Raw genomic sequence first — 22,584 nt, 5'->3', positions numbered from 1 at the left:
GTTCATTTATTTGTTTACAAAGATTTGCTAACTCATTATGGTATACTCAAGGCTAGACTAATTGCTAAGGCAAAGGTACTAAATAGGATTGCTTCAAATGAAGACTAGTAGCAGGACAGATAGACTGCACAATAATTACAAGAGTCAGGATATTATAAAGTGTCACAAGTGTCACCAAGGGACATGAGGAGACTAGTAAAGGTCATCTGGAAGAAGTGGCATTTTAACAAAATATGGAAAGTTTACTAAGAGTTCAAATGTATCAAGGTTGAAAAGGGTCATACAGATAGGACAAGGCTTATATGAATTCTTGAAGGCAAAAGAGACCATGACTCACTTTCAGTAAAATAGTTTCTCAGGCAATCCTATAAAAGAAATAAAGCTGTGGTAATGAGGGTTGAAGCTTTGGGAGATGGACATAGTTCAAATTATGATAACCTTCAAATACATGCAACTCTTGCAATAGAAAGCATTCAGATAGGGCGTGCTTACATTTCTGGAGGCTTAGTTGGAGCATGGCAGCATGCATGTAGACATTTGTACTTGAGAAATTGCTGAGAGTTTTTCACCCTGAACCATAGGCAGATGGTGAGAGTGGGGAGAGGGACAGGGACAGGGACAGGGACAGGGACAGGGAGAGGAGGCTGGACTTTTGAAACCTCAAAGCCCAACCTCAGTGACACACTTTCTCAAATAATGCCACACATCCTAATCCTTCTAATCCTAACAAATACTCCCCACTCCCTGGTGATGAAGCACTCAAATACAGGAACCTATGGGGCCATCCTTATTCAAATCACCACAGGTGCCAAGGAGGTTGTGTTTCTTCAAAGAGAGAAAGCATATTTTTAAGTTGGGGAATAGCATCTACATTACAGAACTATGTCTGGCTCTAATTTACAGAGGGATCTGAGAATGGCAAGACTAAGTTCAAGGAAGTCTGTTATGAGCAGACTTCAAAGCTCAGTTTCCAGCAGCATAGCAGGGTAAGATAATAATGGGACAATGGTTTTATTGCAAGTATCTAAGTGCTCTTAAAAATAAAAGAAACAGCTTAAGTAATTATGTGTGGTCGCAAGTTAAAAATTGACAGAAATGAAAAAGGAACTAGAACCACAGAGAATCTATCAGGATGGTTTCCTTCCTGGCTTAACTATGAGCTTGGCCTGGATGCCTAGATAGAAACACCAATGTTATTGCCTTGGGGTGTTCACTTTAAGAAAATTGATCAGACATGAGTTTAAGCCAAAAGAAAATCTTGATTAGCCTGCTGTTCAGGATCCCAGTATAGCACTGAGCCAGTCCTTCTCATGGTGAGCTTTTAAGCATAAAAGCCAGGTTCTGGGTTGACATACTTCAGTTAACAAGAACAGTTAGCTAGATGTGGAACTACAGAAGCCAAAAGCAAGGTTAGTACAGTGAATTTAGAGATGCTCCCAGAACTATGGACTTCGATAGGACAAGCCCTTGCTTTAGTTTTAGCAGGTTGTTCTGTCGAACGGCACTTCCACCATCAAGTCAGTTGGATTAAGGTCTCTGGGTCTATAAAGGTTTAGGACCCTGTCATATTATGGAGATGAGCTTCAGTGACTTAGAAATGAGAACAAAATCCCCCTAGCTTCAGCCTCAATGAAATGGAGCTAGCAATGAAAGCCTACCCATCAACAGGAAGACAGAAGAAACTTTCAGGGGACAATTGTGATTACTACTTCATTAACATAAACAAACTGTGCCCTAAAGCCTGGAAATGATCTTTAAAATGGGTATTAAAAGATAAGATTAATTATATTGCCTTCATCAATATTATACAACCTTACTTTGAAAATGATAAAACAATGATAAAACTTTAGACTTTGTTATTTGAAGCATCACAGATACCAAAGTAGCAGAATGTGACTTAGGCCAAGATAGTAACATACATCGAAATGTTAAATGCAAAGCACGTTTACATAAAATGGAAAGTAAAATGTCAAATAAGAGAGTTTGAATAAGTCTAAATGCACCAACAATCACATGAAATGTAAAAAGACTAAGTTTCCCAAAGGCAGGGAATGTCAATTTGAATTAAGTCAACATGCACAAATCCTGGAAGAATGAAAATATGTGAAATACATTTTCCACAAACATGGCTATATATAAATATTAATAAAATGGAACTTCAAGAAGTTAATATTTGGCAGTTTAGTGAGAGTGACAATATTAATTTAAAACTTTAATAGGGTGATACAACTCTTAGCTGCACAGATTTCATAGTATATCCTTAAACAATTACTGAGAATTAAGGAATTTTAAATGTTATAGCCATTTAAAATTGGTAAATCAAGTATACATAATAAATGCAGAAATGTACATCACATTTTAACCATTAATAGATTGAATTAACTTAAATTTAATCTTTCTTTTTTTCTTTTCATTAATTTTTAAATATATTTTCATACAATATATTTTGATTATATTCACTCTATTCCTCCTGATCCATTTCTCCTATTCTACCCACAATTTTTAGCTGGCAGTTGTTGTTGTTGTTGTTGTTGTTTAATTTGGTGCTGTTCATAGGTAGACTTCAAAGTATTCTTAGCATTTATGCAACATGTACATCTTTCTAGGACACAAGGAATATTTATTAACATTTAAAATAAGATGAATGGTAAAACCATCAGTCAATAACCATCAAGGACTCAATTTTATACAGATAACTTTCAGATAATGTTGAAACAGTATTTCTCTTCTGTAGTAGTTTGAATAAATATGGCACCCATAGACTCATGTGTTTGAATGACTGATCCATAAGGGGTATAACTGTTAGAAGGTTTGGCCTCGTTGAAGTAGGTGTGGACTTGGAGGAAGTGTGTCACTGTGAGGTGGGCATTCTCATAGATGCTCAAGCCATGCCCACTGTGGAACACAGTCTCCTGCTATGTGTAGAGCATGCTGCCATGCTTCCTGCTATGATAATAGACTAGATCTCTGAAACTGTAAGCTAGCCTCAATTAAATGTTGTCTTTTGTAAGAGTTGCCTTGGTCATGGTCTGTTCACAGCAATGAAATCCTAAGACATATTGTGTGCTGAATAGTTTTGTGTCAACTTAATAGACGCTAGTTGTCTTAAAGGACAGAACCTCAATTTAGAAAATGACTTTGTCAGATGGTTGGCTGAGAGCATCCACATCTGTATTGGTCAGGTTCTGCCAGAGACTCTCAGGAGACAGCTATATCAGGCTCTAGTCAGCAAGCACTTGTTAGCATTATCAATAGTATCTGGGTTTGGTGGCTACATATGGGAGTCAATGGAGAAGTTAGGGGAAGGACTGAAGGAGCTGAAGGGGTTTGCCTCCCCATAGGAAGAACAATAATATCAACCAACCAGGCCCATCAGAGCTCCCAAGGACTAAAACACCAACCAAAGAGTACACATGGAGGGACCCCTGGCTCCATCTGCATGTGTATCAGAGGATGGCCTTATCTGGCATCACTGGGAGGGGAGGCCCTTGGTTCTGTGAAGGTTTGATGCCCCTGCATAGGGGAATGTTAGGGCAGTGAGGTGGGAGTGGATGGGTGGATGGGGGAGCACACTCATAGAAGCAAGGGCAGGGGATAGGATAGAGGGGTTTTTGAGGGGGAAACCAGGAATGGGAATATGACAGTGCTGGGGAGGGAGCTATTGGTGACTTAATGCATATTTGAAACAGTAACCAGCAAGGAGATGTTTACTTCCACTTCAAGCAGCAGCAACTTCTTTCATCCTGCTTAATAATATGCAGTATAATTGACTTATTTTATAACAATTGTATACATGTATAAAATTACCAAAGAGTGAAACACATTAAATTGATGAGATACACAGAAAAATAGCTTATTAAATTCTAATAAAATTCACATATCATCACTCAGTTAAAGTGTATACAGAAAGTATTACACAACTACAATTGTTATCTAATCCCGGAATATTTTATCATTCCAGAATGAAATCCCACTCACATTAGGAATCACTCCGCATTCTCCCCCTCTCTCTCCAACCAAATTCTAATCTCCTTTCTATCTCTATGGATTTGTTAATTGTAGACATTCCATTCAAATGTCAATAATGCAATGTGTGGCCCTTTGTGGTTGGCTTTTTTCATCTAGCATAATGTTTCAAGATTCACTACCATGGTGTAATACACATAAGTATCCTATTCTGTTTCATTTTAATTTTACATATTATATAGTTTGATTTTTTATTATTTTTTTTACAGTCCAGTCATTGCCTCCCCTCCCGGTCCCCCCTCCCATAGTTCCTCATTCCATTCCTCCTCCTCTGTGTCTCTGAGAGGATGCTCCCCAAACGCCATGCCTTCCCACTCCCTGGGGCCTCTTTTATTTTTAAGCAATATTTAATGATATGAATAAAGCACACATTATTCACTCAAGCATCAGTTATTGAACACTTGAGCTGTTTTCGTACTGTGCATATTACAGGTAATGCTCAGTGCTCATTGACATGTGTTTTCCATTTTCTGGAATTTAAACCTAAGAGCAAAAGTGTTTGGTTATATGGTAATTGTTTATTTAGCATTTTTAGGAACAGCACGACTTTTGCAGAACAGCTGCTTCATTTTACATCTCCATAGATATGTAAACTTTTGCATGTCAGTATGTGCAAGAATCAATGAAGGAGACAATTATTCATGCCAGAGAAGTAGCCATGGCTACTACCACTGTAATGCATTGGGGTCAGTACATGAATAGAAAGAAGCTCAGAGCTGGACAGTTTGCATTGAGAAAAATGGAACTTTTCATTGCTGTATCACAAAGTTAGAGGATCTAGAGTCTTGACAACCAAGTTTGTCCCCAGCTTTTAACCATATCATGCTGGATAAACCTTTGAGATCAGGTCTATACAACTAACAAGTGAGATTAACATTTATTAACATGTCAAAACTTCAGATTTATGAGTATCAAATTGAAGAGGCAAAAACCACGCTCATGTTACATTTAGGGCATAGCACCATTAGGTCTAACAAAGACAGTGTCTTTGCATAGCATCAATACGGATTCTAGAGTTATTCTCAGGAAAGTCGTGAATTCTTGTTACATTTGTTTACTTAAGGGGAACACATGCTACAGCACACATGTGGGGGTCAAATGACAAATGTCCAGGATAGGTTTTCTTCCTCTATCTTATAGCTCCTGGAAATCAATGTCTTTAAAAGTGAATAGAATTTTATTTTATTGATGTACTATCTATCTCTCATTGTTGTTGGCTTATTTTTAATTTTGTGTTTTAATTACAACACTATGTCTTTCCTTTCCTCCTTGCAAGCCCTCCCAATTACCCTCCTCATTCTCTTAAATTCATCCTCTCTTTTTTCATCAATTGTTGTTGCATGGATACTTGTATTTGTATATACATATCTCACAAATATCCCCCAAATATAACCTGTTGAATCTATATAATATTACCCGTATGTAAGGAAAGATAATAGCAATAGATGGTATGTTTTGGAAGTCTCTTCATCAGCCCTGACCAACAATTCTAAAGAAAATTCCTCAAGTGTGATATTGAGCTTTTTTTCAAGTAGTCTTTGTCTCTTTGAGGAAGCACTGTGAGTCAAGATGAGACATATACTAAGGCTATATTTTAGAGTAGAATTAGCAGATGGGGAATCATTTAATATTTTTGAGTCATTAAGATCATTTTTATGGCCAAAAATGTGATTAATATTAGAAAAAAATTCCATGTACCAGTGAGAATGAATGCTCCTATGTGAGAAGATCTGTTAGACCCATCTGACCTATAGCATAATTTAACTCTTAGGTTGCTCTACTGAGCTTTAGTTTACAAGGCATATCAAAGTTGTAAATGTGCTACTGAAATCTTTATTATTGTATTAGGTCCTATTTAATTTTCCAAACATTTTATATTGGTTTTATGAATTTAACAATCCCAATATTTGGCCCATAAATATTTACAGCTTGAGTATCTTCTTAATGAACTACTCTCTTTATTAATGTATAATGGCCTTTTTAATTTTGCTTACTAATTTAGGGCTGAAATATGTTTTAACAGATATGATGATAGCTACATCAATGTATTTACGACTACTATTTGGGCTGGTAAGTTGACTTCTATCCTATGACTGTCTATTCTCAAAGGACAGTGGTAATGAGCTATGTTTCATGAGACAAAATATTGAATCTTTGATTTTTCAATCAAGTCAGTTAGTCTGTGCCTTTTGAATGGTGAGTTGAATCCACTGGCATTTGAAGTTATTATTGAGAGGAGCTTTGTACGTCTTAACAATTTTGTTGACTGCTGTTTTGGTTGTTTGAATTATTGGTAGGTCTTTTTTTCCTTCCCTGTTAGTATTAGGGGTTTGTTGGTTTTCAGTGTTTAGCATGATGAATTCCGACATGGCTCTTCTATCCTCATCCATCACAAGTTCTTTTTTTCCATAAATTCCAAGAGGTAATTTTTCTGGATATCACAGTATTTATTGAAAATTGCTTAGTTTTAAGAATTGAAACGTCACTTTGTAATTTCCTAGAATTTACCCTTGATGATGGCAAATCTTTTATAATTCTGATGTTTCTGACTTTGCCTATGATATGATCCACCCTAGAGATTTATATTGAAGAGGAAATTAAATAACATTCAATAAGTACTCATAGGACAGAGAATCAGCAATTGTTTCTTCATATTCCTCCCTCATTCATTCCAGCCAATATGCTTAAAGTTCTTGGGGGAGAGGGTTGGAAATGAAGAAATAACCAAGAATATGAGATACACAGAATATGACAAGTGAGACAACACAGCTTAGGGACAGAGCAGTATAAGTCATGTTCACGAATGACATTCATATTATAAGTGAAGAAGTCGGTCTTATGAAAGAATTAAATATTTAAAATAGTCATTTTCACATAAGGAAGGAAAGTGGATAAATGTCTCATTTAAGATATTATGGAATAGAAAAGATGTTTTACATATATTAAGCACTTTGCCTATTGTTTCAACATTAGTGTTAGATAGTAATTTTATCTTTAATTCATAGGTAGGTATATTAAAGCATAGGTAGATCAAGAACAAACGATAGAGAATGTCCATAAGAAAGGGAGAAGTGGGAAAACATACAAGGTGAAGATGAAGAGAAAAGGCTTTGACAGATGTCAAACGGTAATGAGTACAACTGAACAAGTAACTTGGGCTCATTAGATCATATCCAGTACTGGTGCTTTAAAATGTAAATTGCTTGGGTATGCATGAGGAGGAGTAGATATCTGGTTCCAGAGAGTATATATAGCAACCTGGGGTCTGTTGCACTATTAAGTGCAGTCTTTGCTTATATGGTACTTCCTATATCATAGGTGATGTAAGGCATATAATGTTAAATAAGCTCAAATACATAAGATGACATGTGATGCAGAGGCCTTGAAAATTTGAAAGGAATATGCAGGCACTATAGCTCGCAGTGGTCTGTGATGACTTCCAGCATACATATGAGTCACTTTGATAAGAGGTATTTTATAAAGTGGCAATGAGTAAAGCAAAATTTTTGAAGTAGGAGAACACATTGATTTCAAATGAAATGAGCATTCTTCAGTTTTTTTTAACTGTACCGAAACCGTGACATATTAACACTAGAAGCTAGCTGAAGATTATATAAAGAGCTTTATGTACTTTCTTGTAACTCAAGTGAATCTAAAAATTTGTCTTAAATTTTAGAATAATTATATGCATGGGTGTATGTGGGGGACAGAGAATGTGTATATATCTGATTAAGAACACATCTAAAGAAGGAAATAAAAGGAAGAGTTCTTATTCTGCTATAATTGAGATGATGCCGATAAAACAGGAGTTGGCCAGATAGAACCAAAATTGTGACTAACTCACTTCAATTCTCCTGGCATATGATGAATTGGAGAATGAGCTGAAAGTGTGAGAGCAGTGAATGGAGAGTATTTAGCACCAAATCTATTGTTAGCAAATCCATGCCTATTACGATTTCAGCAAACACAAGTTAAATTATGGAAAACAGTTTTCTGAAAATTATTCATGTCAAAGTTAACAAACTAAGAATGAAAATATGCTTCCGCCCATACATACTTGCAGAATTTACCATATGGGAATAATTCTCTAGCTTTAATCAGCAACATATTACATAGTCAATGTTACCCTGTGACTTAGTCCATTAAAATTAATTGGTAAACATGGTTGTATTTTTAGAATATAATTGCAACATTTATTAACAAAGGCATGAAACAACCTGCCATGGTTCATGTCTGCTAATGGAGAGTTCAGAAAGTCATTTAATAATATTATTCAAAGGTCCAAGGTTGAGCCTGAATATTGCATTTTAAGTTACATTCTTTTCACAGATTCTTGAATGGAAATAACAGAAGGTATATACTGAAAATTCAATAAAAATATTCAGGAAGACATACATACTTATATATGTGTCATAAATTCTTATAGGCATAGGCTTGTCTATGTAAATTTACATATACAATTTATATTTAATCCCTTGTTTGACTAGTTACTCAAAACATTAGTAATAATAATTTATTTTATTGTTTTGTATCTACCTGCTACCAACAGCCATCACATCTGGAAATCTCAACGAACGCACTTCAACTTTAAGTTTTTCAGTTATATCAATTTATTAACTACAGAAAGCATCAAATTTACAAATAATTTGCTTTATACGTGAAATCTTCATTCCTTGTGCAAAGTTTCTGCCTGTCATGGAAAGAATTTGACAGATGCAAAATGTTGCCTGAGAAGTATAGGAGGTTTGATGAGGAGCAGAATTACAGATGATTATGTTTCCACAAAGCTCCTCCCAGTCACTAAACTTCCCATGGTCACATATACCATCACCTCATAGAAATCACATTAGCTTCCAAATCTGCCTAAGGGTGTGTCACTTTCAGTTGTTTTTGCTCAGAAGATTTTTCTAATGAGAAAAAGCAAGGAAAAATACTTTCTGTGTAAGCCTAATGGCCTGAGTTCAATCCCTGGAACCCACACAGGAGGGAGAGAACTTAATCCTGAAAGTTGCCCTCTGACCTCTGATCTCTGACCCCCCCTCTCCCTCCTTCCATCTATCTACCTATCTGTCTGTCTGTCTGTCTATCTATCTATCTATTCACCTATCTATCTATCTCTCCCTACACATAAATGCACATACATCACACACACACACACACACACACACACACACGCACGCATGCATGCACGCACGCACATCAGCAATAACAGTGTAATTAAAAATACTGTTTTCCTAGTCTATCATACTAGTAAAATACATTATTATGGATTCATTCAAGAAGAGCTATGCCCCTCTCTCCTTAGTGGAATATTTTTTGTTCGAATTTCTATGTGGCTAATGAGGACAATGTAGGAGAACAATAATTGAGCTGTGGTCAGGAAGACTTAATATTTGTTCTTCAGAGGAGGCCATTCAAGAAAATCTTAATATAATTAAGTTAAGAGAGAGTCATTCTTATGAATGAATACCATAGGAAGAACATCCCAAGCACTAAGATTATGTCAAGAGCTGGCCTAGGATGTTGAGAGAATGACAATGATTCAAGGGTATAGGAAGAAGAATTTTGGAGAAGCAGTCAGAGGAGAAGAATCAGAAAATGAGAACAAGGCATTTGTGGGATGATGGGGGTCTCATAAGTGATCACAGAGTTTCATAAGATTCTAACAGTTTTTGTTCTTTCTTTTGTGTGAGATGACAAAACCTTACAGAATTTTGAACAGCTCAGTCATATGAACTTGTTATGATTTTAGAATAACTGGCAATTCTATTGAAAAAATGATATTTAGAAACAAAGTGAAAAGAAAGGAACCCAGTTGGGCCACTATTACGAATTACAAAAATCAGATAGGAAATGTTGGTTCTACCAAAAAATGAAGGCACTTACACGTCTTCCCTGGAGGGTCAGATGCAACATAGGAGATACAGAAGAGTTGGGGAGAACACTGAGGTGTTTGGCCCAAGCAACGTCAATGATTAACTATATGTGAAATGCAATAGGGAAAATGTCAGTGAAATACTAGGGCTCCAACATTTCACAGGTACAATTGTGGATGCCTGTGAGATTCCAAATGGAACTATTTAGAAGAGTTAGAAATAGGAACAACCGTGGCTTTAAAGCAGCATTTCTGGATTAAGGCCTTTCAAGATGGCCAGAAAGCAATAGGAAGAATGATATTTTTTTTCTCCTGACACATTTAGGGATGTGGTGTGACAGACTCTAGCAGACTACTGGATGAGGCTGGATGGCTCACTAGTAGTTGGAGACTTACAGAAAAGATAAGGAAGTAAAAACAGAAGAACATAAAAGATAAGCTCCAGCTACTTTACACATTGTTCCGGAAGAAAATGAGAAAACCTTCTATCTTGTCTCTTATCTCTGTAGGCAAAGAAGTTTGGCACACTGTTACCTACTTTCTAGAACTAAAGTTAAAGGTACTAATTCAGATGTTGGAGATCCTTACCTGTGAAAGAAAAGAGTCATCACTTGTAAATTGTTTCAATAGATAATTCCAAACTAGGACTATGTCACTTGAAAATACAATACTACTCTGTTTTCAAACCCAACTCCCCTAACTACAGAGCTCATTAGACATTCTCTAATTGTCAGCATTCCTTTCAATATCTCTTGTAGTTTTCTTTCCATATAGCCACTACTTGTCCTTAGTGTGTATTTACTGCAAATAGGAGGATCACGTGAATTATCATTGGAAGTCATGTGGTCATTCATAGTGACTTCTAACTCTCTGGAAATTGAAAATGGTAGTTTGATTCTCTGAGAGCTCAGAATCTCCTCTTCAGCCCTCCTGTCTCTAATTTTCTTGCTCTTCATAAGCTATCATTTTATTTAGGGAAACGATTTTAACTCTGCAAGACATTTGTAGGTATCCAAGGATTTGCTGAGCCCAAGTCTCGAATCACTTTGAGATGCTTCAGTCTGAAAACATTAAATCCGACTAAATAAAACAAATAAGTAAATGGCATATTGAACCACAAGTGACTGATTAAAAGTCTCCTTTGAGAGGACAAGAATGTGAAGTGCAGGTAACTAATGATACAGAAGTATCAAATGACTTCTTGTGGTCTTCTAAGCAATGGAAGTTGGAAGCTCAGGTCTCAGAGTCATATACAGGCTGAACTTGTTCCAGAGAAAGATACAGAGAGATGGGACTGAGGAGGGTTTATAGAGCCACTTTGCCTTGAATATATAAGCATTTGGGAGGCACAGTCAAGATATTATAGAAACGATGATGAAAAGATGGATAGCAACAAGTTAACACTTCTTCCTTACTTCTCAAGTATAAATATCAATATCTGCTAGAGCTTATATTTCACTCCTGCTTACATCACACACTAGCCAGCACCCCATAAAGAATTCATAATTGCTAACCTGGAACACAATTTGCAAAGCTTTCAACTTTTAGTGTGATAGCTTTCGGAAAGGAAACATAAATCACACACTTTTAAACAATTTAGATTGCTTTGGGAAGCTTCCTTTTAGTATGACTTCAACTTTGGAACTGGCCCACGAAATATTTAAGCTTAGCCAAATAGCAAGTGATTAAACCCTAGGCACTGAAGTTAACTTTGATGTGTGGGAGAAAGTAAAGGGCATTACCACCAAAGCCCAAGGCTAACTCCAATAATCATTTATTAAATATAAAATCTGGTATAGGAGAATCAAATATTCCCCTCACATGAGATGCCTAACCTCACCTGTGGCCTTGTTGCCCCATCCTGTAATAGTTTCTTTTTCATAATCATACAATGTGATATTAAACAGAACTTTTCATAGGACATGAGAAAGCATAAGACCAAAGGTATTACAATAGACAAATATCAACATCATTTCATGTAAAATCTCTTTTTTTTTAATCAGATGGGTAAAGTAAGGTTAAAGGGAAAGAAACAACTTGCCTATGATAAATATCAAGGTTACAGAGAATGTTACTGAGCAACAAAAGGGAAGGAATCATACATACAAAATTGCAGGTGCGTGTTGGTAAAATTTTTAATGATTTGTATTAACAGAATATGACAATCTTCAAAAGTTACTTAGTGTACCGTTCCACATATATGGCTTTTTTGAAATTACAAAATTATGTTTGAAAATAAGGAAAGGATCCCAAAATTCCCTGCACACAAATCCTGTGGGGAAGAGAGCTGACAACCCAGGAGTGCAGACATCCCAAGGCCACAGGACAGGCTGCCACATCTGCACACCTCGGCCTACATCCCTGGTCCAAGGGGAAACCGCACAGTGCCTCTGGACGCAGGGATATAGGAAGAGATAGCCACCAGTTCCTGCTGTTCTGGTCTGCACCCAGGACCAAGCTGATCTGGCCAAATAGCTCCCTGCACCCAAATACTGTCAGGGAGAGAGATGGAACCTAGAAGTGTGTTTACTCCTGAGAAGTGAGAGGAGAATACACTCTGCCCACAGTCCAGACCCAAGAGGGAATCACATAGTGCCAACTGTGCCCTCGAGGTGCAAGGAGCTACACGAGCAATGAGTAAACAAGTAGAAGCCCTTAGAGAACAAACAAAAAAATCCAGGAAAGAATTGCAGGAAAACACAACCAAATAGGTGAACGAATTGAAAATGGAAATAGAAACAATAAAGAAACCACAAAGGGGAACAACGCTGGATATAGAAAAACAAAGGAAGAGACAAGGAGCCACAGATACAAGCATCACCAACAGAATACAAGAGATAGAAGAGAGAATCTCAGGGGCAGAAGATTTCATAGAAATCATCGACACAACTGTCAAAGATAATGTAAAACGCAAAAATGTCCTAGCCCAAAACATACAGGAAATCCACGACACAATGAGAAGATCAAACCCAAGGATAATAGGTATAGAAGAAAGTGAAGACTCCCAAATTGAAGGGCCAGTAAATATATTCAACAAAATTATAGAAGAAAACTTCCCTAACCTTAAGAAAGAGATGCCCATAAACCTACAAGAAGCCCACAGAACTCCAAATAAATTGGACCAGAAGAGAAACTCCTCCTGTAACATAATAGTAAAAACACCAAATGCACAAAACAAAGAATATTAAAAGCAGTAAGGGAAAAAGGTCAAGTGACATATAAAGGCAGACCTATAAGAATTACACCAGACTTATCATCAGAGAAAATGAAAGTCAGAAGATCTTGGACAGATGTCATACAGACCTAAGAGAACACAAATGTCAGCCCAGGCTACTATACCCAGAAAAACTTTCAATTACCATAGATAGAGAAACCAAGATATTCCATGACAAAACCAAATTTATGCAATAACGTCCAACATATCCAGCCCTTAAAAGGATAATAGATGGAAAATTCTAACACAAGGAGAGAAATTACACCATACAGAAAGCAAGAATATAATTTCCTTGCAATGAAACCAAGAGACAAACATAATTCCACCTCTAACAACGAAAATAATAGGAAGCAAGTATCATTCTTCCTTAATATCTCTCAACATCAGTGGACTCAATTCCCCAATAAAGAGACATAGACTAACAGACTGGATATGTAAAGAGGCCCAGCATTGTGCTGCATACAGGAAACACACCTCAGAGAAAAAGAAAGAAACTACCTCAGAGTCAATGGATGGAAAAATTTTTCCAAGCAAATGGCCCAAAGAAACAAGCTGGAGTTGCCATTCTAATATCACATAAAATTGACTTTCAACCAAAAGTCATTAAAAAAGATAAGGAAAGACACTTCATATTCATTAAAGGAAAAATTCACCAAGATGAACTCTCAATCCTAAATATCTATGCTCCAAATGCAAGGGCACCTACATTCATAAAAGAAACATTGGGGGTTGGGGATTTAGCTCAGTGGTAGAGCGCTTGCCTAGGAAGCACAAGGCCCTGGGTTCGGTCCCCAGCTCCGAAAAAAAAAGAACCAAAAAAAAAAAAAAAAAGAAACATTACTAAAGCTCAAAGCACACATTGCATCTCACATGATAATAGTAGGAGATTTCAACATCCCACTCTCATCACTGGACAGATCATGGAAACAGAAATTAAGCAGAGACATAGAGAAACCAACAGAAGTTATGAACCTAATGGATTGAACAGATATTTATAGAACATTCTATCCTAAAACAAAATGATATACCTTCTTCTCAGCACCTCATGGAACCTTCTCCAAAATTGACCATATAATTGGTAACAAAACAGACCTAAATAGATGAAGGTAGATAGAAATAATCCCATGCATTCTATCAGACCACCATGAACTAAGACTGGTTTTCAATAACAACAATAATGACATAAAACCTATATATACATGGATGTTGAACAATGCTCTACTCAATGACAACTTGGTCAAGGAAGAAAGAAAGAAAGAAATTAAAGACTTCTTAGAATTGAAAACGAAGATACAACTTACACAAACTTATGGGACACAATGAAAGCAGTACTAAGAGGAAAACTCATAGCTCTGAGTGCCTGCAAAAAAAACAAAAAACAAAACAAAAAAACCAAAACCAAAAACAAAAACAAAAAAACAAAACAAAACAAAAAAACAGGAGAGAGCATATCTCAGCAGCTTGCCAGCACTCCTAAAAGCTCTAGAATGAAAATAAGGAGCAGAAGGCAGGAAATAATCAGACTCAGAGCTGAAATCAACCAAGAAGAAACAAAAAGGACTATATAAAAAATCAACAAAAGCAGGAGCTGGTTCTTCGAAACAATCAACAAGATAGATAAACCCTTAGTCAGACTAACCAGAGATCATAGAGAGTGTATCCAAATTAACAAAATCAGAAATTAAAAGGGAGACACAAGAACAGAATCTGAAGAATTTAAAAACATCATCAGATCCTACTACAAAAGCCTATATTCAACACAAGTGGAAAATCTGGAGGAAATGGACAATATTCTAGACAGATACCAGGTACCAAAGTTAAATCAGGAAAGCTTTTGTAAAGCAAAAGACACTATCATTAGGACAGAAAGGCAATCAACAGATTGGAAAAAGATCTTTACCAATCCTACATCTGATAGAGGGCTAATGTCCAAAATATACAAAGAACTCAAGAAGTTAGACTGCAGAGAGCCAAATCACCCTATTAAAAATGGAGTACAGTGCTAAACAAAACATCCTCAAAGCACCTAGACAAATGTTCAACATCCTTAGTCATCAGGGAAATGCAAATCAAAACAACCCTGAGATTCTACCTCACACCAGTCAGAGTGGCTAAGATAAAAAACTCAGGTGACAGCAGATGCTGGCAAGGATGAGGAGGAAGAGGAACACTCCTCCATTGTTGGTGGGATTGCAAACTGGTATAACCACTCTGGAAATCAGTCTGGAGGTTCCTCAGAAAATTGGACATTCCACTACCTGAGGACCCAGTATACCTCTCTTGGGCATATACCCAAAAGATGCTCCAACATACAACAAAGAAACATGCTCCACTATGTTCATAGCAGCCTTATTTATGATAGCCAGAAGCTGGAAAGAACCCAGATGTCCTTCAATAGAGGAATGGATTAAAAAATGTGGTACATCTACACAATGGAGTACTACTCAGCTATCAAAAACAATGACTTCATAAATTCATAGGCAAATGGAATGAACTAAAAAATAGCATCGTGAGTGACGTTACTCAATCACAGAAAAACACACTTAGTATGCACTCATTGATAATTGGATATTAGCCAAAAAGCTCAAATTACCCAAGATGCAATCTATAGACCACATGAAGCTGAAGAAGAAGGATGACCAAAATGCGGATGCTCCCACTCGGGAGCAGAAGATTCCATAGAAATCATTGACTCAACTGTCAAAGATAATGTAAAGCAAAAAAAGCTACTGGTCCAAAACATACAGGAAATCCAGGACTCAATGAGAAGATCAAACCTAAGGATAATAGGTATAAAAGAGAGTGAAGACTCCCAGCTCAAAGGACCAGTAAATATCTTCAACAAAATCATAGAAGAAAACTTCCCTAACCTAAAAAAAGAGATACCCATAGACATACAAGAAGCCTACAGAACTCCAAATAGATTGGACCAGAAAAGAAACACCTCCCGTCACATAATTGTCAAAACACCAAACGCACAAAATAAAGAAAGAATATTAAAAGCAGTAAGGGAAAAAGGTCAAGTAACATATAAACATAAGACCTATCAGAATCACACCAGACTTCTCGCCAGAAACTATGAAGGCCAGAAGATCCTGGACTGATGTTATACAGACCCTAAGAGAACACAAATGCCAGCCCAGGTTACTGTATCCAGCAAAACTCTCAATTAACATTGATGGAGAAACCAAGATATTCCATGACAAAACCAAATTTACACAATATCTTTCCACAAATCCAGCACTACAAAGGATAATAAATGGTAAAGCCCAACATAAGGAGGCAAGCTATACCCTAGAAGAAGCAAGAAACTAATTGTCTTGGCAACAAAACAAAGAGAATGAAAGCACACAAACATAACCTCACATCCAAATATGAATATAAAGGGAAACAATAATCACTATTCCTTAATATCTCTCAATATCAATGGCCTCAACTCCCCAATAAAAAGACATAGATTAACAAACTGGATTCGCAACGAGGACCCTGCATTCTGCTGCCTACAGGAAACACACCTCAGAGACAAAGACAGACACTACCTCAGAGTGAAAGGCTGGAAAATAACTTTCAAAGCAAATGGTCAGAAGAAGCAAGCTGGAGTAGCCATTCGAATATCAAATAAAATCAATTTCCAACTAAAAGTCATCAAAAAAGATAAGGAAGGACACTTCATATTCATCAAAGAAAAAATCCACAAAGATGCACTCTCAATCCTAAATATCTATGCCCCAAATACAAGGGCACCTACATACATAAAAGAAACCTTACTAAAGCTCAAAACACACATTGCACCTCACACAATAATAGTGGGAGATTTCAACACCCCACTCTCATCAATGGACAGATCATGGAAACAGAAATTAAACAGTGATGTCGACAGACTAAGAGAAGTCATGAGCCAAATGGACTTAACGGATATTTATAGAACATTCTATCCTAAAGCAAAAGGATATACCTTCTTCTCAGCTCTTCATGGTACTTTCTCCAAAATTGACCATATAATTGGTCAAAAAACGGGCCTCAACAGGTACAGAAAGATAGAAATAATCCCATGCGTGCTATCGGACCACCACGGCCTAAAACTGGTCTTCAATAACAATAAGGGAAGAATGCCCACATATACGTGGAAATTGAACAATGCTCTACTCAAGGATAACCTGGTCAAGGAAGAAATAAAGAAAGAAATTAAAAACTTTTTAGAATTTAATGAAAATGAAGATACAACATACTCAAACTTATGGGACACAATGAAAGCTGTGCTAAGAGGAAAACTCATAGCGCTGAGTGCCTGCAGAAAGAAACAGGAAAGAGCATATGTCAGCAGCTTGACAGCACACCTAAAAGCTCTAGAACAAAAAGAAGCAAATACACCCAGGAGGAGTAGAAGGCAGGAAATAATCAAACTCAGAGCTGAAATCAACCAAGTAGAAACAAAAAGGACCATAGAAAGAATCAACAGAACCAAAAGTTGGTTCTTTGAGAAAATCAACAAGATAGATAAACCCTTAGCCAGACTAACGAGAGGACACAGAGAGTGCGTCCAAATTAACAAAATCAGAAATGAAAAGGGAGACATAACTACAGATTCAGAGGAAATTCAAAAAATCATCAGATCTTACTATAAAAACCTATATTCAACAAAACTTGAAAATCTTCAGGAAATGGACAATTTCCTAGACAGATACCAGGTATCGAAGTTAAATCAGGAACAGATAAACCAGTTAAACAACCCCATAACTCCTAAGGAAATAGAAGCAGTCATTAAAGGTCTCCCAACCAAAAAGAGCCCAGGTCCAGACGGGTTTAGTGCAGAATTCTATCAAACCTTCATAGAAGACCTCATACCAATATTATCCAAACTATTCCACAAAATTGAAACAGATGGAGCCCTACCGAATTCCTTCTATGAAGCCACAATTACTCTTATACCTAAACCACACAAAGACACAACAAAGAAAGAGAACTTCAGACCAATTTCCCTTATGAATATCGACGCAAAAATACTCAATAAAATTCTGGCAAACCGAATTCAAGAGCACATCAAAACAATCATCCACCATGCTCAAGTAGGCTTCATCCCAGGCATGCAGGGATGGTTTAATATACGGAAAACCATCAACGTGATCCATTATATAAACAAACTGAAAGAACAGAACCACATGATCATTTCATTAGATGCTGAGAAAGCATTTGACAAAATTCAACACCCCTTCAGGATAAAAGTCCTGGAAAGAATAGGAATTCAAGGCCCATACTTAAACATAATAAAAGCCATATACAGCAAACCAGTTGCTAACATTAAACTAAATGGAGAGAAACTTGAAGCAATTCCACTAAAATCAGGGACTAGACAAGGCTGCCCACTCTCTCCCTACTTATTCAATATAGTTCTTGAAGTTCTAGCCAGAGCAATCAGACAACAAAAGGAGATCAAGGGGATACAGATCGGAAAAGAAGAGGTCAAAATATCACTATTTGCAGATGACATGATAGTATATTTAAGTGATCCCAAAAGTTCCACCAGAGAACTACTAATGCTGATAAACAACTTCAGCAAAGTGGCTGGGTATAAAATTAACTCAAATAAATCAGTTGCCTTCCTCTATACAAAAGAGAAACAAGCCGAGAAGGAAATTAGGAAACGACACCCTTCATAATAGACCCAAATAATATAAAGTACCTCGGTGTGACTTTAACCAAGCAAGTAAAAGATCTGTACAATAAGAACTTCAAGACACTGAGGAAAGAAATTGAAGAAGACCTCAGAAGATGGAAAGATCTCCCATGCTCATGGATTGGCAGGATTAATATAGTAAAAATGGCCATTTTACCAAAAGCAATCTACAGATTCAATGCAATCCCCATCAAAATACCAATCCAATTCTTCAAAGAGTTAGACAGAACAATCTGCAAATTCATCTGGAATAACAAAAAACCCAGGATAGCTAAAGCTATCCTCAACAATAAAAGGACTTCAGGGGGAATCACTATCCCTGAACTCAAGCAGTATTACAGAGCAATAGTGATAAAAACTGCATGGTATTGGTACAGAGACAGACAGATAGACCAATGGAATAGAATTGAAGACCCAGAAATGAACCCACACACCTATGGTCACTTGATTTTTGACAAAGGAGCCAAAACCATCCAATGGAAAAAAGATAGCATTTTCAGCAAATGGTGCTGGTTCAACTGGAGGGCAACATGTAGAAGAATGCAGATCGATCCATGCTTATCACCCTGTACAAAGCTTAAGTCCAAGTGGATCAAGGACCTCCACATCAAACCAGACACACTCAAACTAATAGAAGAAAAACTAGGGAAGCATCTGGAACACATGGGCACTGGAAAAAATTTCCTGAACAAAACACCAATGGCTTATGCTCTAAGATCAAGAATCGACAAATGGGATCTCATAAAACTGCAAAGCTTCTGTAAGGCAAAGGACACTGTGGTTAGGACAAAATGGCAACCAACAGATTGGGAAAAGATCTTTACCAATCCTACAACAGATAGAGGCCTTATATCCAAAATATACAAAGAACTCAAGAAGTTAGACCGCAGGGAGACAAATAACCCTATTCAAAAATGGGGTTCAGAGCTAAACAAAGAATTCACAGCTGAGGAATGCCGAATGCCTGAGAAACACCTAAAGAAATGTTCAACATCTTTAGTGATAAGGGAAATGCAAATCAAAACATCCCTGAGATTTCACCTCACACCAGTGAGAATGGCTAAGATCAAAAACTCAGGTGACAGCAGATGCTGGCGAGGATGTGGAGAAAGAGGAACACTCCTCCATTGTTGATGGGATTGCAGACTGGTAAAACCATTCTGGAAATCAGTCTGGAGGTTTCTCAGAAAATTGGACATTGAACTGCCTGAGGATCCAGCTATACCTCTCTTGGGCATATACCCAAAAGATGCCTCAACATATAAAAGAGACACGTGCTCCACTATGTTCATCGCAGCCTTATTTATAATAGCCAGAAGCTGGAAAGAACCCAGATGCCCTTCAACAGAGGAATGGATACAGAAAATGTGGTACATCTACACAATGGAATATTACTCAGCTATCAAAAACAACGAGTTTATGAAATTCGTAGGCAAATGGTTGGAACTGGAAAATATCATCCTGAGTGAGCTAACCCAATCACAGAAAGACATACATGGTATGCACTCATTGATAAGTGGCTATTAGCCCAAATGCTTGAATTACCCTAGATCCCTAGAACAAACGAAACTCAAGACGGATGATCAAAATGTGAATGCTTCACTCCTTCTTTAAATGAGGAAAAAGAATACCCTTGGCTGGGAAGGGAGAGGCAAAGATTAAAACAGAGACTGAAGGAACACCCATTCAGAGCCTGCCCCACAGGTGGCCCATACATATACAGCCACCCAATTGGACAAGATGGTTGAAGCAAAGAAGTGCAGTCTGACAGGAGCCGGATGTAGATCGCTCCTGAGAGACACAGCCAGAATACAGCAAATACAGAGGCGAATGCCAGCAGCAAACCACTGAACTGAGAATAGGTCCCCCGTTGAAGGAATCAGAGAAAGAACTGGAAGAGCTTGAAGGGGCTCGAGACCCCAAAAGTACAACAATGTCAAGCAACCAGAGCTTCCAGGGACTAAGCCACTATAAATACTATACATGGATTGACCCTGGACTCTGACCCCATAGGTAGCAATGAATATCCTAGTAAGAGCACCAGTGGAAGGGGAAGCCCTGTGTCCTGCTAAGACTGAACCCCCAGTGAACTAGACTATGGGGGGAGGGCAGCAATGGGGGGAGGGTTGGGAGGGGGATACCCATAAGGAAGGGGAGGGGGGAGGGGGATGTTTGCCCGGAAACCGGGAAAGGGAATAACACTTGAAATGTATATAAGAAATACTCAAGTTAATAAAAAAATAAAAAATTAAAAAAAAAAAAGAGTGATGGCTCCAACTGCATATGTAGCAAAGGATGGCCTTGCTGGGCACCAATGGAAGGAGAAGCCTTTGGTCCTGCCAAGGTTGGACCCCCAGTATAGGGGATTGCCGCGAGGGGGCGGTAAGGGGAAGTGGATGGGGAGGAGAACACCCTTATAGAAGAGGAGGGGTAGGGGTTAAGGGGCTGATGGACAGGAATCCAGGGAAAGGAATAACATTTGAAATGTAAAGAAAAAAAACCCAATTTTTAAAAAATGGAAAAAATAAATAAATTAAAAAAAAGAGTGATTCCTAAAATCAGATGATAGAGTCAATATTACACTCTTCTGAAATCTCTTCTACTAACAAAATTAATCCAAAAAGAAATTCAATTTGACCTCTGGCAAAATTTAAGCACAATGCCAAGAAAGCAGCCAGTGTCAAAATATCACAACAATGATCTCTATCCCAGATGCTAACTTATCCTCTCTGAAACCTCTTTAGCTGGGCCTCCCCAACCTGAATAATATTCAACACTACTTTTCCAAGCTCCTGTTAGGATATCCCATTAGTCTTTTCTTACAAAATTCAGCTATTTTTCTACACTAAACTCCCAAAGTCTCCCATATAACTCCACAAAACAGCATGGTCTGGTTTATCATATGAATAGCCTACTCTCAGGTAACAACTTTTGTATTAGTTACTTTGCTACTGTTCTGACAAGGCACCATGACCAAGAAAACTTACAAACAAAAGAGTTTGTTGGGACTTAGAATTCTAGAGGGTGACTCCATGATCATCCTGGTATGGAGTGTGGCAGCAGGCAGACAGGTATGGCATACTGATCCATGGTTGGAGGCAGGGAGTAAGAAAGACTGGGATTGGCATATGCCTTTGAAGTATCAATGCCCATTCCCAGTGATACACTTTCTCCACATCTCCCAATTCTTCCCAAATAGTTCACTGAGTGCGAACAAAGCATTAAAATATATGAGTCCATGGGGACATTCTTATTCAAACAACCACATCAAATTATCCCTAAATACTTATGTAAATGTTTTCCTTTAAAGAAAAGAAATATATGACTGTAAAACTTATTTCTGTAGCAATTTGCTGCTCTAACATTTATTTGGACTTGTATAAACAAATTTATGGAAAGACATTTTTTCTGATTTGCTTTCTTAATTAGGACAAATGTATAACTACCTCTAGCTCTTCCACAAAAGGGTGTGGATACAGAGAAGGATCTATAACACTAGATATCATGTCTTAGAAGAGTGTCTGTCACAGGATTAGAATAAGTACCTCAAAAGTGATCCTAGACCATGTGTTACATCCTACAAAATGACAAACTTTAAGTGAAAGGATATGCTCACCCTGGGGTAAAACAACATGGAGAAAAATAGGTATATATTCTTAAATATGAGTATGTTCATACTGACATTAGTTATTGCCCTTGCTGCTATAAACAAACACATGACAAGAAGCAACTTAAGGAAGGGTTTATTTCAAAGGGTTAATTTCAAAGTGATACAGCCCATAACTGCAGGAAAAT

Source organism: Rattus norvegicus, chromosome X (genome assembly GCF_036323735.1).
Source record: "Rattus norvegicus strain BN/NHsdMcwi chromosome X, GRCr8, whole genome shotgun sequence".
NCBI lineage: Eukaryota > Metazoa > Chordata > Mammalia > Rodentia > Muridae > Rattus > Rattus norvegicus.
The sequence above is the reverse complement of the archived record's forward strand: the minus strand, read 5'-3'. Positions refer to the sequence as shown.